This window comes from Anser anser (genome assembly GCF_964211835.1).
Source record: "Anser anser genome assembly, chromosome: 23".
NCBI lineage: Eukaryota > Metazoa > Chordata > Aves > Anseriformes > Anatidae > Anser > Anser anser.
This window is the reverse complement of record NC_139744.1, coordinates 4623083-4638698: the sequence shown is the minus strand read 5'-3', so window position 1 is coordinate 4638698 and position 15616 is coordinate 4623083. Positions and strand designations below refer to the sequence as shown.

Genomic DNA, 15616 nt, shown 5'->3' with positions numbered 1-15616 from the left:
GCAGCCCTTCCTCACTCCTCAACTCCCTATCTTAATTTAATGTAATTATCCCTATCTGAAGTCGTAAGCCCTTTAGGGCTTATATTTTCTCCCCACAGCTTCCATTGAGGAGGGGAAGTGAAAGAGCCATGTGGTGCTGTTTAGTTGACCATTGGTGTGAAACCACCACCGCCTGTGTGCTGGATTTGTGCAAGTGTCTGTGGGTGCAGATTTTGGCATGATGTGTGGACACAGGTGTGCAAGAGCAGGTGCGTGCTTGTGTGATTGGTGTGGCCTGCCTCACAAGAAAATGTGCTGGTCACCTCAGGGCATTCTCCACTGCTCTGTCCATGAGCTCCAGAGAGTAGGCAGGGCAAGAAGGAACCTGAGAGCAACTGAACAACCACAGAACAATCCTGGCCCAGAAGTGCCCACAACACACACACTGATATGCAACCTTCTGTGTCAGCAGCCCCCCCTTCTCCTGGCCCTAGGAAGTTCACCCTGTGCTACTGCCAGTTTTAGTGCCCAACAAGGATGGGTCCACTCTAGTTTGGTTCTTTTCTTTTATTCCATAGAGCAGGATTCAGAGTGTAAGTGCATGGTGGCAGTCACCCCTCCTTGCCTCTACAGGCCAGGACGCAGCTGCTCTCCCCACAGCTAGAGAGTTCAAAAGAATGGTGTTAGCTTTATGTACAGGGAGACAGGCTGAGAAATCCCGAGCAACATGATCTGATGAGACCCTCTCTGAACACAGGGTTGGACTACGTGCGTGCTGGCAGTGCAGCCTGTGATCCTGAGAAGAATGCTCAGGGCCGTTCCAAAAGCTGTTTCTCACAACAATCCACTCCTGAATCCTTTGGGCCCTCTTCTGATGGAGCCTCTTTCACCAGCACGATGTAGCCAGAGCAGGAGGAAGTCCCTTCTGTGCAAGCCTGGGAGATGTTGACCTCTCAGAGCTTCCAGCAGCACCAGGCTCCTCGTCCAAGGACAGCGGTTGCCAGGCTCCCCATCTGCAGGACATACTGTTAGGCCAAAGGGGTGCATTAGGGCAGCGATGCCAGAAGACAGGGCCTGGTCACGACTGGCTCTGGAGGGGCTGCAGAGGTCTTCCTCAGCTCCAAGGGACAGTGCCTGAAGGGTCCCCACTGCCCTTTGTCCCAACGTCAAATTCCTCTGCAAATGATGAAAGGCCCCCTCCTGTGCTCACCATTCCCCCGCCAGCCAAGGCAATGCCTTTCTTCCCTGGCAACTTGAGACCACCAAGAAAAGTTTCACGTGGAGGAAGAGGGTGGGATGCAGAAAACTTTAATGACTCTCAGGAGGTAAATTAGGTGACTTCTAGAAGAGGCTGTCAGTGCAGGCAGCACCAGGAGGTACCAGAAGTCTGCACCTCACAGAATCACAGAATCATCTAGGTTGGAAGAGACCTCCAAGATCACCTAGTCCAACCTCTGACCTAACACTAACAAGTCCTCCACTAAACCATATCACTTAGCTCTAAATCTAAATGTCTTTTAACCTCACAGCTGAGGATGCTGTAATCAGCAGCAGACATGGAGGATACCACAGTGGTGTTCTGTGGGGAAGAGCTGAGGATGGGATCTGGCAGAGCAATGATCACAGGAGAGGGCTGGATGATGACAGTGGAGTTCGGGCAATGCCTGATGCAGGGCTCGTAGCAGCTGCTGACCAGCGGGGCCGGGCCAAAGGGCCAGCACAGCATGCATTGTTCATAGCAGGACATGTCTTGGGGCTGCAGGTGAACCTGGGAGAGAGAGTAGGGAGGAAGAGGAGCACAGGGAAATGTGAGGAGCAAAATGTCTTCATACATACAAGATCCAAAAAGAGTGATTGGGACAAATAAGGCTCCTGGCTCTCTCTGAGATGAAAATCCAACTCAGCCAGGTCCTACACAGTCTCTGAGTCACACCTTTCCTCATCCCTCTCTCATGACCGCCATCGCCAAGACCCAGTGCAACTGGTATTGTCATTACTAGAAAAAGACATACAGAAAGGGTTTCAGACACACTGGGTTCCCATACAGAAGAAGATGAGGGGTTAGAGGAGTTGGGCTACCTTTTCTGGTGGTCCTGCACTGCCCCAGGCCCAGAGGAAGCCTCCACGGAAGTGATAATTTTCTAGCGTGCTCATGATGAAAGAAAAAGCTCCCAGCTACTGACATGGGCTGTGGGGCTGCTTTCTCTTCTATGCTGGCTTTTCATTTCCTGGCTTATGCCACACCCATTTCCACTTGGAGGCTTCTTCTGAGCCCTGGGATGGAGAGGCCCCAAGATTTCTGGGCCAGGACTGAGTCAGTGGTTGCACAGTACTCAGCTCAAGCATATGATGGTTTCAGCACAGGCTGGAACCAGTGATGCTGTCCTGGTTTCCAGGTTTCCAGGCTGGTGGGCTACACTGTGGGGTTTCTCGTCTCTTCCTCCTAAAGCTGCCCTCTGGAGAAATGGGCTGACCTCCTTGGACTCCTCTCTATGGGTAGTCTCTGCACATCCCCACACTGCGCTGTCCTCTCCTTTGGAGCCTTGTCCTGCTCAGAGCACCACAGCTCTGCCCTGCCAGAAAGGTCCCCAGCATCTCTTCTATCAGATGCCCTTGGCCTCTGCCCTTGCCCTGACAGGGTAGTCGTTTGTAGGGCAGAGCCCTTGTGAACCCACCAGAGGCACTGAGTGCACACGTGTACCTGATGTCTGCATGTGCAGATGTGTGGCCTCATGTTTCTGTGCACACAGTCTTTGCACCTGCATTTGTCAGGGCATCTATGGAACTGTGTGCGCATGCATGCACATGCATGCTTGCGTGTGTCCATGGATCCGTTTGTGCAATGTGCATGCACTCTTGGTATGTGCTAGTGCACACGTGTGCACATAATTCACCTGACCTTAGGCATGTGTCCAGCTGATCCCAGGGCCTGTAGTGTCATCTCCGTGTGGTGGTGCCAGGTACTGGTGCAGCCTCAGGAAAGGCCCAGGAAGTGGTCATGGCACCAAACCTGCTGAGGTTCAACAAGCATTAGGACAACACTCTCAGACCTATGCTGTAATTTGTAAGTAGTCCAGTGTGGAGCTAGAACAGAGACGCTCATTTATCCTTGTGGGTCAGTTCTAACTCAAGATATCGTATTGTTCTGTTATTCTATGGTTTTCAAAGACAATGAGATGCTATGTGGACAATGTCTTTTTAAAGTGTTGGTCTCGATCTCCTCAATTAACATCAGCTATAGGCAGGTGTGGAGTAATTGCCTGAGGTAACTTGGAAATTAAACTGATATTCACATTTTAAAGAAAAGGTACAGCATTGAAGAAGCTTCCAGGGTGGAGTGTAGCTGCACAACATAAAAGTTCCCAAGGCCTCCAACCTTAAATGTTCATCACACTGGGGCAACCTGGTTTGATGATTCTAAGAGGAACAGTACGGAGTGTGGAGCAGCGTCGAGACTGCACCTAGGCTCAGTGATTCTCCTTTAATGAAATTATCCCTATCCCAACTCGTAAACCCATTTGATTAAATCATATTTTCTCCCCACAGCTTCCATTGAGGAGGGGAAGTGAAAGAGCCGTGTGGTGCTGTTTAGTTGACTATTGGTGTGAAACCACCACAGCCTGTGTGCTGGATTTGTGCAAGTGTCTGTGGGTGCAGATTTTGGCATGATTCCACACAGGTGTGCAAGAGGAGGTGTATGTTTGTGTGACCCCCTCACAAGAAAATATGCTGGCCACCTCAGAGCATTCTCCACTGCTCTGTCCATGAGCTCCAGAGAGCAGCCAGGGCAAGAAGGAACCTGAGAGCAACTGAACAACCACAGAACAATCCTGGCCCAGAAGTGCCCACATCACACGCACTGATATGCAACCTTCTGTGTCTGCAGACCCCCTTCTCCTGACCCTAGGAAATCCACCCTGTGCTACTGCCAATTTTAGTCCCCAACAAGGACAGGTCCACACTAGTTTGGATCCTTAAACTGGAATCTCTTCTTCACACTCATGGCCTAGGACCAATCTGTGGCCATCTGCCACCCACTGCAGTACTCCAGTGCCATGGGGGGGAACGTCTGGGCCTATCTGGTGGGAGGCCTGTGGGCTGAGGCCACGCTCCCCTCCTTGGCACAAGTGGCACTCCCAGTTCGTTGGCCCTGTGCTAGCCCTATACAGTCACAGTTTCTTCTGGGACTTGCTATATGTCATGCAGCTGGCCTCTGCTGAGAGCTTCTGGACTGCTGTGCTCCTTGACTACAACAGCACCACCAGTTTTCCTGTCCTCCCTGAGCTCCTGCAGGGTGCTCCTGGTCTGCCTCTCAACGTAGACATGAGAGGACACACAAGACACTGTCAGCTCACTCTCACTTTTTCGTGCCTGGGGCCACGTTCCCTCCTCTATACTCACCCCACTGCAAATATCTCCCTCAATAAAGTGGCGTCCATCTTCTCCAGGGCTGTGATGCCCCTGCTCCATGCAACAATGTACAGCCTGAGGACCCAGAAAGTGAAAGAAGCCATGGGAAAACTGAGAAACTGAGGGGGGTTGTTTGTTTTCTTTGCTGTGTTGCTTGTCTATGCTTTCAGGAACATGTTGTTTTCTCTACTCTCATCGGCAATGGAGATGGGGCAGCAGCCATCACTGCTTCCACAGCAGCCCTTATTTTCTTTCTTACCTTTCAGCTTCCTGCTCCTTCTTTCCTTCCCTAGAATCAGCCCTTCAGCACTAGGGAGAGGGGCAGAGAGAAAGAACAGCAGGAAGCTGGAAAGAAGAACATGCACGGACACAAACATGACCGACAGATGATGAGGGAGGCAGTGAGGAGACCAAATGTGGGCAGTCACACCACTTGGGCGGGTACACAAGGCTGTGGCTGTGTTTATGCCACTGAGGTTATCACATTCGGGACCTTGTCAATTGGCATGCTAAGAAAAGAGGAGGCAATCAACAAGCATACAGAGACCGAGACCAAAGAAAACAAACACAGTGGCAAAGACAAGAGAGAAACTTCACCATTCACACCAGTTGTTGGCCTATTGTTATAAATGACTGAGTCCCAAATAGGATAACAATCAAAGTTTACAATTTATTAAACGAATAGAGGCAAGCAAACAGTGCTGGGTGCGCCGGGAGTCTCTGCTCCACCAGGACGCACACCCGGTACGTAAGACGGCTAATTTTTATACTCCTAGGCTAATACATATTTATTACTACTTTTAAAAGAGGCAGGGTTATTAAAATTGGTTTCCTGAATCCAAAGTGCCTGCTTATCAGTCTCTGGTAGTCTCTCGGGGGCCGCTCGGGTGGGAGGCTCATATTCTTCCTCCTTATCTCATGGTCTCTTGGCCGGGTGTCAGAAGTTACTGCAGGTCCGTGCAGAGTCAGCAGTTTTTCTCTAAAGAAATCCCTTTGTTCTCTTGTCACCTAAACTCATGCCTCAATGTTAACCCTTCAAATCCCTTAGTGGCACGAATAGCTGGACCATCCCTTACACCTATCAAGAAGCCACAGGTGCCACTGCCAGGAAGATCAGCCTGGGCCTTGCACCTCCTCCAGCTGTGGGCCAGGACACAGGCTGGGATGGGTGCAGGACAGACCTATACAACCCCATGAGGGGACATGCAGGGCAAGGGGAGCCGGGAGGAGCACACGAGGGCAGACAGAGCAGGGTGTAAAAGGCGCTGCTCCATGCACTTGTCTGGTCGGGCCCTGCGCCTGAGCACCGCCGTCTGTCCTGTCCTCTTCTGGAATCTTTCCTTATCTCTGCATAATCTCGCTCTGTCCCATGTGCATGTGTGCTGCAAGGAGAAAGTGCCAGCTGCTGGTGGAGCAGCAGGAGTGGATTTGGCACCAGGTGCTGGAGTCAGACTGGGGGTGAGGCTACCCCTGGCCTGTCAGCTGCTGGAGCCAGGGGGTCCCCTGCAGCTCCTGGAGCAGGGAAAGGTGGGTCTCAGCCACCAGGCAAATGTGGCAGGAGCGTTTGGGGTCTCCAAAAGCAGCTACTGGGGGTACCAACCCGGCTGTGTCTTCCCCAAATGGAGTGTGCATGATCCTGTCTGTGTGTCTCCCGGATATGTGCTCAGTTTCCATACCATTCGAGCTGCCAGCAGTGCCGGCCACAGCCAGGGGACCAGCGCTTGGCAGCACAGTGCTACCAGGCCCAGTCTAGCCCGGCCCGCTGCCCTCCGCCTGCCCCTCCTGCTGGGGACGCTGCAGACGGGCAGCTGCTTTCTCCACGCCCTCTCCCTCTCGCTCCCTCTCCCACTGCCTCTCCTATCCCGGGCTGGGCTGCAGGACGGGCAGAGCCCCGCTGGCAGCAGCCCAAGCCCTGCCCGCCCCCAGGCGCCCAGCACTCGCAGCCCGGGCCAGCCCCCGAGCGGCCCCGGGGCGGAGCTGGCGGCGCCGGGCGGCGGCGGCGGGGAGGAGGCGCCGCGGGCGGAGCAGAGCCGGGGCTGGCGGGGGCAGCGCGGCGCGGGCGGCGGAGCGGCGGGATGCGGCAGGGCCGGGCCGCAGGGCTGGCGGGGCTGGCCGCGGTGCTCCTGGGTGCGCGGGGCTGCCGGCGGCGGGGCCGGGACGGGGGCTGCGGGGGGCCGGGGCTGCCCTCGCTGCTGGCCCGCCGGCTTCTCACGGACCTCGCTCCCCTCTGTCCTCCCTCTGCAGCCGTCCCGTCTGCCTCCAGCGAGCTCAGCCGGCCGTTCCCTCCCACCTTGCCTTGCTCCCTGCCTTCCTCCTCTCCTTTCGGCACACCCCCACTCGTTCCTGCCTGCTTCCCTTCTCCTCCTGGCTCGGCTCGGACCCTCCTTCCAAACAGCCCTGCTCCGACCTGGTCCCCAAATAACCATTCCCGGAGAAATGTCTTTGTGTGCTTTCTTCTGAGAAAATGCTCCCGTCAGCTGTCAACCGTTTTCGTCTCCCCTCTCCCCCACCCCCCCCATGACATTTTCAGTAGCAGAAAAGCCCTTTTCTGAGTTTTCTCCTCCTTTTCTTCTTGGCAGTGGCTACAGGCAGAGCCCAGGTGCAGCAGGAGCCATGGGCAATGACCACCGAGGGCACCGGCATCAACATCACCTGCTCACACCCCAACATCCAAACCGGCGAGTACATCCAGTGGTACCGTCAGCTCCCGGGCCGAGGACCCGCATTCCTCGTGTGGGCTTTTACTGGCTCCAAAGCACTGACGGACCTGGCGGGGTGGCTCGTTGTGGCCACAGACCGCCGGTCCAGCGCCCTGTGGCTCGCCCAGCCCCGGCTTCGGGACGCGGCGGTGTATTACTGCGCCCTGAGAGCCACGGGGAGAGGAGCCGGGGCTGCGGCCGGGCAGGAACCGTGGCGGGCGGGGCCGGGCGTGTGTGGCGGGGGCGAGGCAGGGGCACAGCCCCCAGGGGGCGCTGCCGCTCCGCCCGCCGGGACCACCTCGCCCCGCAGCCCCGGCGGAGGGGCCCCGCCAGCCCGGCCCTGACCCGCCCCCACTGAGCCCCTTCGGTTCTTCTGGGTAGGACGCTGGCGGTCCGGTGTGGGTCGGACCCAGCTGGGTGTGAGGGGGCAGGACGGCACACCCAGCGATGTGGAGGAGCGAGTGCAGGGGCACACCTGACTGCATGAGCTGTGTGTGTGGCACCAGAGACCTCCCCACAGTCCTGCTCCCACTGCTCCTTTCAAGTTGCTAACAGCTTGCAGAGAGAGGCCTGCAAATCGACAGGTGTTGAAATTTGCCACAGAGATGCAAAGCTTCCTTCCCTTCCCATCTGCATCATGTTTGTAGCTCCTGGGAGCCCTTCCCAGGGGCCCTGACCAGCAGCTTTGGCATGCAGGGCACCTTCTGCCTGAGTAGCAGCTGGCAATGCCAGAGACATCCAGTCCTGCTGAATGCTTTCATTAAGGCCACGAGCAGTCGGAAGGAGGGCACCCTTGGCCAGTTTGTGCGTGGTCCCCAACCGGGGCACACAGGTGGTGACAGAGTAGGTCACAAGGGGGCTTCAGAGAACGCGGGCAGGCTGGAGAAAGGGGCTGACCAGAGCCTCATGATGGTGCAAAGGAGCAAAGAAAAGGATTTTCCTCTTGGGCAGGAAGCATCCGCAGAGTAATGCAGGGTGGGGGCTGGCTGCTGAGGAAGCAGAGTCTCAGAAAGGGGTTTTGGGTGCAGGAGGCACCCAGCCACACACAAGCCAGCAGCGCGCCCTTGCAGCAAAGGCAGGAAAAGGCCTGCAGAGCTGGGGGGGTCAAAGCGGTGCCCTGGGGTCGGTGGGGCTGGGCAGGTGAGGCAGGGGCAGGGGTAGGGGTATGATACAGTGACTACACTATACCTCATCCCAGCCCATCAGGACACAGCCAGACTTCTGGGATGCTGCACCACAGGGTTCCTCACTTATTTCTGCAGACTTGATTAAAAGGCAATGTTCCCAGGTGGTAGAGGAAGGAAACAGGAGAGGAGTTAGAAACAGGGTGCTAGTTGTACCCAGAATAAAAAGAACCATCCCTAGAGAAATGAAGACCCCAGGAGGTGTTTTGTCCCATGCCTTATTTACCCACTCTGCCACACTCCTGGTCCCTCACACTCCCCAGGGGCTGCCTTTGTACAACAGAGTGGGGTTGCTCCTGGCTTCACCCAAGCCTTGTCAGCCACCATCTTGAGTACTTCCAGCTCCTGGCAGCTGCCTTGGTGTAGGAAAACCCCTGCAGGCCATGATCCCCCTGCTCCACTGCAGGACGCGTTCTCCTTAGAGTGGATCACCTTGGCGGTGTTCCCAGGTGGTAGAGGAAGGATCGTAGAATCATAGAATGAATCATAGAATCATAGAATGGCTTTGGTTGGAAGGGACCTCAAAGATCATCTAGTTCCAACCCCCCTGCCATAGGCAGGGACACCACCCAATAGATCAGGTTGATCAGGGCCTTGTCTAACCTCGTCTTGAACACCTCCAGGGATGGAGCATTCACAACCTCTCTGGGCAACATCTTCCAGTGCCTCACCACCCTCTGACTGAAGAATTTCCTCCTATCCTCTCATCTAAATCTCCCCTCATTTAGTTTAAAACCATTCCCCCTCATCCTGTCAACATCCAACCGAGCAGAGTTGCTCTCCATCCCTTCTACAAGTCCCCTTCAAGTACTGAAAGTTTGCAGTGAGGTCACCCCGGAGCGTTCTCTTCTGAAGGCTAAACAGCCTCAGCTCTCCCAGCCTTTCTTCGTAGGAGAGGTGCTCCAGCCCCTTGATCATCTTTGTGGCCCCCCTCTGGACTCGTTCTAATAGATTGACATCCTTCTTGTGCTGGGGACTCCAGACCTAGATGGAGGTCTAGTGGAGGTCTTCCTAGTGGAGGAAGGAAATAGGAGAGGGGTCAGAAACAGGGTGCAAGTTGTTCCCAGAAGAAAAAGAACCATTCCCAGAGAAATGAGGACCCCAGGAGGTGATGTAAAACCCCAGTGGGGCAAAAGCCCTGAAGACTCTAAATGGGCCATCAGGAGTGTGCAGAAGAGCAGACGTTTCTCACTGCAGCGGGAAGGACACCACTGAAGGATCAGTGCAGGAACAGACCCTTCCTACCACAGGGACCAAAGAGCCACCATGTTCCCCAGCTGTGCAGATGTTGGCTGCAGAAGCAATACTGTCACTGATGGAGAAGGACCCCAGCCAGGTATTTCAAACAGTCCAGGAACAAGCATTTTCTCCTCCCCCTTTCATTCTTTGTTCCCCTTGCCAAGTCATTTCCTGCAGCTCTGCTCTCCTGGGGCGCTTGGTGGGGACGTGTGCTCTTCTGAGGTTCCCTCACACATGCAGGAGGATTGGTCTCAGAATGCGCCTTGTTTATCTCATCCTCGCTGCCTTCCTGAGGCAACCACTGGGTAAGCATTGCCGGTGGCTGGCGGCATGATTCTCCTTCTTCTCAGAAGACCATCACCCCCATCAACAGCTCTCTGCAGGGAGCTGCTCTTGAATTACTGGGAAAATGATGGCTAGTATCAGATCATGACAGTTTTGCACCCCTTTTCTGAAGATGCTCTTACTGCTGGAAAGTAAGGTGTGGGGGTTTTGTTTGTTTTTCTTTTTCTTTTTTTTTTGTTTTGTTTATTTGTTGGTTGGTTGGTTTTTGTTACTTTGGAAGCCAAACACACAGGATGCTTGAAAGTGGATGCAACGAGACGGAAGGACCTCATCCCACTAGGGTGTCCCCCAAGGCTCTCTCCTGGCTGGCACAGGTCCTGCCCAACGCCCTGTTTCCCCTTTGCCTCCTGCCTGTCAGCACTGCCAGGGCTTCCTTTTCCTGCCATTCCTTGATCTCAGAGCCACATCTGAGCAGACAGGGAATGGGAACAGGATGAAACGTTTGCAGGCAATCCTGAGGTCCTTCACCCTTCTGGGGGTGTCCTGGTCCCAGCCCAGGAGGACCAAGCACTACAACCTGCTCCCAGGAGACTCTGGGCAGTAGGAGAGAAGGAACTAAAGACAGCTCTACCCTGCGGGTGTTCCTGTGAGAGGTAATGAACATTACCTTGCTCTGGGATCCATGCTAACCTCTGGTCATAGACCTCCTGCCAAGAGATACCAATATTGATGGGGATCCTGCTGCAGTCTAAGGCACAGGGAGCCTTCCCATCCAGAAGCTTGCTTCTCCTCTAGGTTTCTGTGATCAGTTGCTGACATTTGGTTTCTTTCAGATGCCATGGGGCAGACCTCCGTCACCCAGCAAGAAGGACAAGTCACCGTGGAACAGAAAAAAACTTTCCAGACCACTTGCACGTACCAGAGCTCCTATTTTTATGCCTTGATCTGGTACCAGCAGAAGAAGGGACAAGCCCCTCAGCTGGTCACATATCACACCACAGCAGGCACCAAGCAGAACGGCCGTTTCACCACGGAGCTGAACACTGTGGGGAAATCCAGCATTCTGCGGCTGAAGGAAGTTGAGCTCTCTGACAGCGCCTTGTACCTCTGCGCTGTGCATGACACCTTGGTGCAGGGAGCTGCCCTGGCTGCGCAACAACCCCGGATGGGGAGGGGATGTGTCTGTGCAAGGCGGAGCTCTGGGATGGGGCCCTCAGCTCTCCCCTGGCTGCGCTGCTTCCCCTGTGCACTCCGAGATCTGCCAGCCAGATCCTCTTTCCCAGTGGGACTGGTGTCAGTGGCTTGAAAGGAAGGAGAAGGTGGTGAAAGAGCCCCTGCCCTCAAACTGTTCTCCCTGTGCACCCATGGACAAAGCAGCTTTTGCCATTTGCTTTGCAAAAAGCTCATGGCCCATTCTGATCCATGCGCTCTGCTCTGCACTGAGGGCTGGAAGCAAGAGGTCAGAGACTCACCTGAGCATGGCAGTCCCATGCAAAAAGCTTCTTTGTCCTCTGACTTTCCCCATAGGTCTGGTAGGATGGACCGTCCCTGGGTGGGCATTCCTACAGTACATAATGTTGTTAGCACACAGCTTCAACAAGAACAGGATCTCCCAAGCCACCCAGAGAAGTGGAAATCCCTAGGCAGGGAGGAACACAGGAGATCGGACATGGTTTCTTGTACGTTAGACATATCCCTATGACTGTGTCCACCACCACAGAGGTTGGCCATGCCAGGAAGAGGGCTGGACTGACCGAGAACTGCTTCATGGCGGGGGAAAGGCAGGCCCTGCAGAGCAGCCAGGGTGGGGTTGGGCATCGGATGCTGTCCTTGGATGGCCCTGTGTGATGGGAGCTGGGGGTGTGCCAGGGCAGTGAGGGGCCTTGCGTGTGGCGTGGCCAGGCTGATTTCACCCTCAGTCTGCAAGTCACCTCTACCCTGCAAGGCTGTGCAGCTCCTGGGCTGTGCAGGGAACTCTTTGGGATGAGGAGGGAGTATAGGCCACCTTCCTTGCCACTCTTGCTCTTGTGTGCAGACCATGCTCCCACATTGTGCAGACTGATGGGAGGATGAGGAGAAGAATGCCTGGGGCTGTTGCAAAGGCTGTTTCTTACACTGTTCCACTTCTGAATCTTTTGAGACCATATGATGCCCCGACATCATATCCCACAAGACACCTCACGTGACAGACCTCCCAGAAGCAGCCCTTCCTCACTCCTCAACTCCCTATCTTAATTTAATGTAATTATCCCTATCTGAAGTCGTAAGCCCTTTAGGGCTTATATTTTCTCCCCACAGCTTCCACTGAGGAGGGGAAGTGAAAGAGCCATGTGGTGCTGTTTAGTTGACCATTGGTGTGAAACCACCACCGCCTGTGTGCTGGATTTGTGCAAGTGTCTGTGGGTGCAGATTTTGGCATGATGTGTGGACACAGGTGTGCAAGAGCAGGTGCGTGCTTGTGTGATCAGTGTCGCCCGCCTCACAAGAAAATGTGCTGGTCCCCTCAGGGCATTCTCCACTGCTCTGTCCATGAGCTCCAGAGAGTAGGCAGGGCAAGAAGGAACCTGAGAGCAACTGAACAACCACAGAACAATCCTGGCCCAGAAATGCCCACAACACACACACTGATATGCAACTTTCTGTGTCAGCAGCCCTCCCTTCTCCTGGCCCTAGGAAGTTCGCCCTGTGCTACTGCCAATTTTAATGCCCAACAAGGATGGCTCCACTCTAGTTTGGTTCTTTTCCTTTATTCCATAGAGCGGGATTCAGAGTGTAAGTGCATGGTGGCAGTCACCCCTCCTTGCCTCTACAGGCCAGGACGCAGCTGCTCTCCCCACAGCTAGAGAGTTCAAAAGAATGGCGTTAGCTTTATGTACAGGGAGACAGGCTGAGAAATCCTGAGCAACATGATCTGATGAGACCCTCTCTGAATACAGGGTTGGACTATGTGGGTGCTGGAAACAGCAAGGAGATTAGGAGCAGCCAAACTGATTGTACAGAGGGCCAATCATGCCTGCCCAGCTTCATTGTCTCCTATACAAGGTGGCTGGCACTGCGGAAATGTGAGCGCTGTGAATGTTCTCTACACAGATTTTAGCAAATTCAGAAATGGGTAATTCTGATTAGATGCATGGAAGAAATAATTACCCTGAAGGTGGTCAAGGCCTGGAGCAGATTGCCAAAGAGATGCTAGGGGAGCTCCATCCTTGGAAGAGTTCAAACTTTGCCTGGACTTGATCCTGAGCAACCTGATCTGATGAGACCCGCTCTGAACACAGGGTTGGACTACGTGCGTGCTGGAGGTGCAGCCTGTGATCCTCTGGAGGGTTTCTCAGATGACCACTGGCTAGGACTGCTCAGGAGTCTTGGGGCAATCTGCATAATCACCACATCTCAGCCTTGGTGGGATGTTGTCAGATCACTGTTTCTGTTAATTCCCAGTGTGCCCCTTGTTCTCATATCGCTCATGACATCAAAAGCTGATGGAGGGAACAGCACTCATGCACACTGCTGCTCATGTAAAACGATGCATGAACTCATGGGTCCACACACAGGCACTCCTGGATGCATACTGAAGTACAGTCAGGCACACACACACACACATAGGCGTGCACACACAGTGAAGAGAGGAAAGTCTGCTCACGTGAAGCCCAGGGTTGGGATCGTACTTTCTACTGTCTCTGCAGGAACATCCTGGCTTGCTGAGGCCCTGCTGTGTTGTCTGTCCAGAAGATATCGAGGGGTGGAGGACAATGAATCCTGAGCAGCAACTCCATCTCCTCCTTCCTCCTGCTGCGGCTGTCTTCCCCTAGGGGCGGGGGAAGGTCTACAGACTGGTTTCTTTTGTTGCTGCTGGGTTTGTCTGAGAGCTGGAAGATGCTGCTCTTCATCCTGGACTCAGTCATTGACCTCTTGATCCAGACTGGGAATATGCTCGTGGTGCTGCTGCCCAACCAGCCCTTGCATCCTTCCATACAGTTTGTCTTTGGCAACCTCCCCTTCACTGACATTTCCAAGTCTTGGTCGGGATGCCTCTTATGCTTTTCGATGCCTTCTCTGCAGATAGGACCTTTCTTTCTTAGCTTTCAGCTTCCCGCTCCTTCTTTCCTTCCCTAGAATCAGCCCTTCAGCACTAGGGAGGGGGGCAGAGAGAGAGAACAGCAGGAAGCTGGAAAGAAGAACATGCACGGACACAAGCCTGACTGACAGATGATGAGGGAGGCAGTGAGGAGACCAAACCTGAGCTGTCATACCACTTGGGGGGGGTACACGGGGTTGTGGCTGTGTTTATGCCACTGAGGTTATCACATTGGGGACCTTGTCAATTGGCATGCTAAGAAAAGAGGAGGCAATCAACAAGCGTACAGAGACTGAGACCAGAGAAGACAAACACAGAGGCAATGACAAGAGACAAACCTCAGCATTCACAGCAGTTGTTGGACTATCAAGAAGCCACAGGTGCCACTGCCAGGAAGATCAACCTGGACCTTGCACCTCCTACAGCTGTGGGCCAGGACACAGGCTGGGATGGGTGCAGGACAGACCTATACAACCCCATGAGGGGACATGCAGGGCAAGGGGAGCCAGGAGGAGCACACCAGGGCAGACAGAGCAGGGGGGTAAAAGGGGCTGCTTTGTGTGCTTCTTGGGCCTTGTGGCTGAGCACCGCCATCAGTCCTGTCCTCTTCTGGAATCTTTCCTTACCTCTGCGTAATCTCGCTCTGTCCCATGTGCACGTGTGCTGCAAGGAGAAAGTGCCAGCTGCTGGTGGAGCAGCAGGAGTGGATTTGGCACCAGGTGCTGGAGTCAGACTGGGGGCAAGGTCGCCCCTGGCCTGTGCTGTCAGCTGCTGGAGCCAGGGGGTCCCCTGCAGCTCCTGGAGCAGGGAAAGGTGGGTCTCAGTCACCAAGCAAATGTGGCAGGAGTGTTTTGGGTCTCCAAAAGCAGCTACTGGGGGTACCAGCCCGGCTGTGTCTTCCCCAAATGGAGTGTGCATGATCCTGTCTGTGTGTCTCCCGGATATGTGCTCAGTTTCCATACCATTCGAGCTGCCAGCAGTGCCGACCACAGCCAGGGGACCAGCGCTTGGCAGCACAGTGCTACCAGGCCCAGTCTAGCCCGGCCCGCTGCCCTCCGCCTGCCCCTCCTGCTGGGGACGCTGCAGACGGGCAGCTGCTTTCTCCACGCCCTCTCCCTCTCGCTCCCTCTCCCACTGCCTCTCCTATCCCGGGCTGGGCTGCAGGACGGGCAGAGCCCCGCTGGCAGCAGCCCAAGCCCTGCCCGCCCCCAGGCGCCCAGCACTCGCAGCCCGGGCCAGCCCCCGAGCGGCCCCGGGGCGGAGCTGGCGGCGCCGGGCGGCGGCGGCGGGGAGGAGGCGCCGCGGGCGGAGCAGAGCCGGGGCTGGCGGGGGCAGCGCGGCGCGGGCGGCGGAGCGGCGGGATGCGGCAGGGCCGGGCCGCAGGGCTGGCGGGGCTGGCCGCGGTGCTCCTGGGTGCGCGGGGCTGCCGGCGGCGGGGCCGGGACGGGGGCTGCGGGGGGCCGGGGCTGCCCTCGCTGCTGGCCCGCCGGCTTCTCACGGACCTCGCTCCCCTCTGTCCTCCCTCTGCAGCCGTCCCGTCTGCCTCCAGCGAGCTCAGCCGGCCGTTCCCTCCCACCTTGCCTTGCTCCCTGCCTTCCTCCTCTCCTTTCGGCACACCCCCACTCGTTCCTGCCTGCTTCCCTTCTCCTCCTGGCTCGGCTCGGACCCTCCTTCCAAACAGCCCTGCTCCGACCTGGTCCCCAAATAACCATTCCCGGAGAAATGCCTTTGTGTGCTTTCTT

General features: G+C 55.5%; 1 protein-coding gene across 5 annotated transcripts in view; it reads left to right on the top strand.

The window, feature by feature from the left end:
* Nucleotides 1–15616, top strand: part of LOC310885820 (M1-specific T cell receptor alpha chain-like) — a 373370-nt gene that overhangs the window by 223317 nt on the left and 134437 nt on the right. Inside the window, exons 1-3 of one of the 5 annotated variants that reach the window (XR_014574995.1) lie at nucleotides 2957–6516; nucleotides 6969–9608; nucleotides 10630–15287. The exons of 2 other annotated variants lie outside the window; for them this stretch is intronic. The gene's annotated coding sequence lies outside the window, so the exon portion shown is untranslated. Of the gene's footprint in view, nucleotides 1–2956; nucleotides 6517–6968; nucleotides 9609–10629; nucleotides 15608–15616 lie in introns of those variants that run through there. 2 more of the 5 variants (XR_014574996.1, XR_014574994.1) reach the window with 2 other exon arrangements.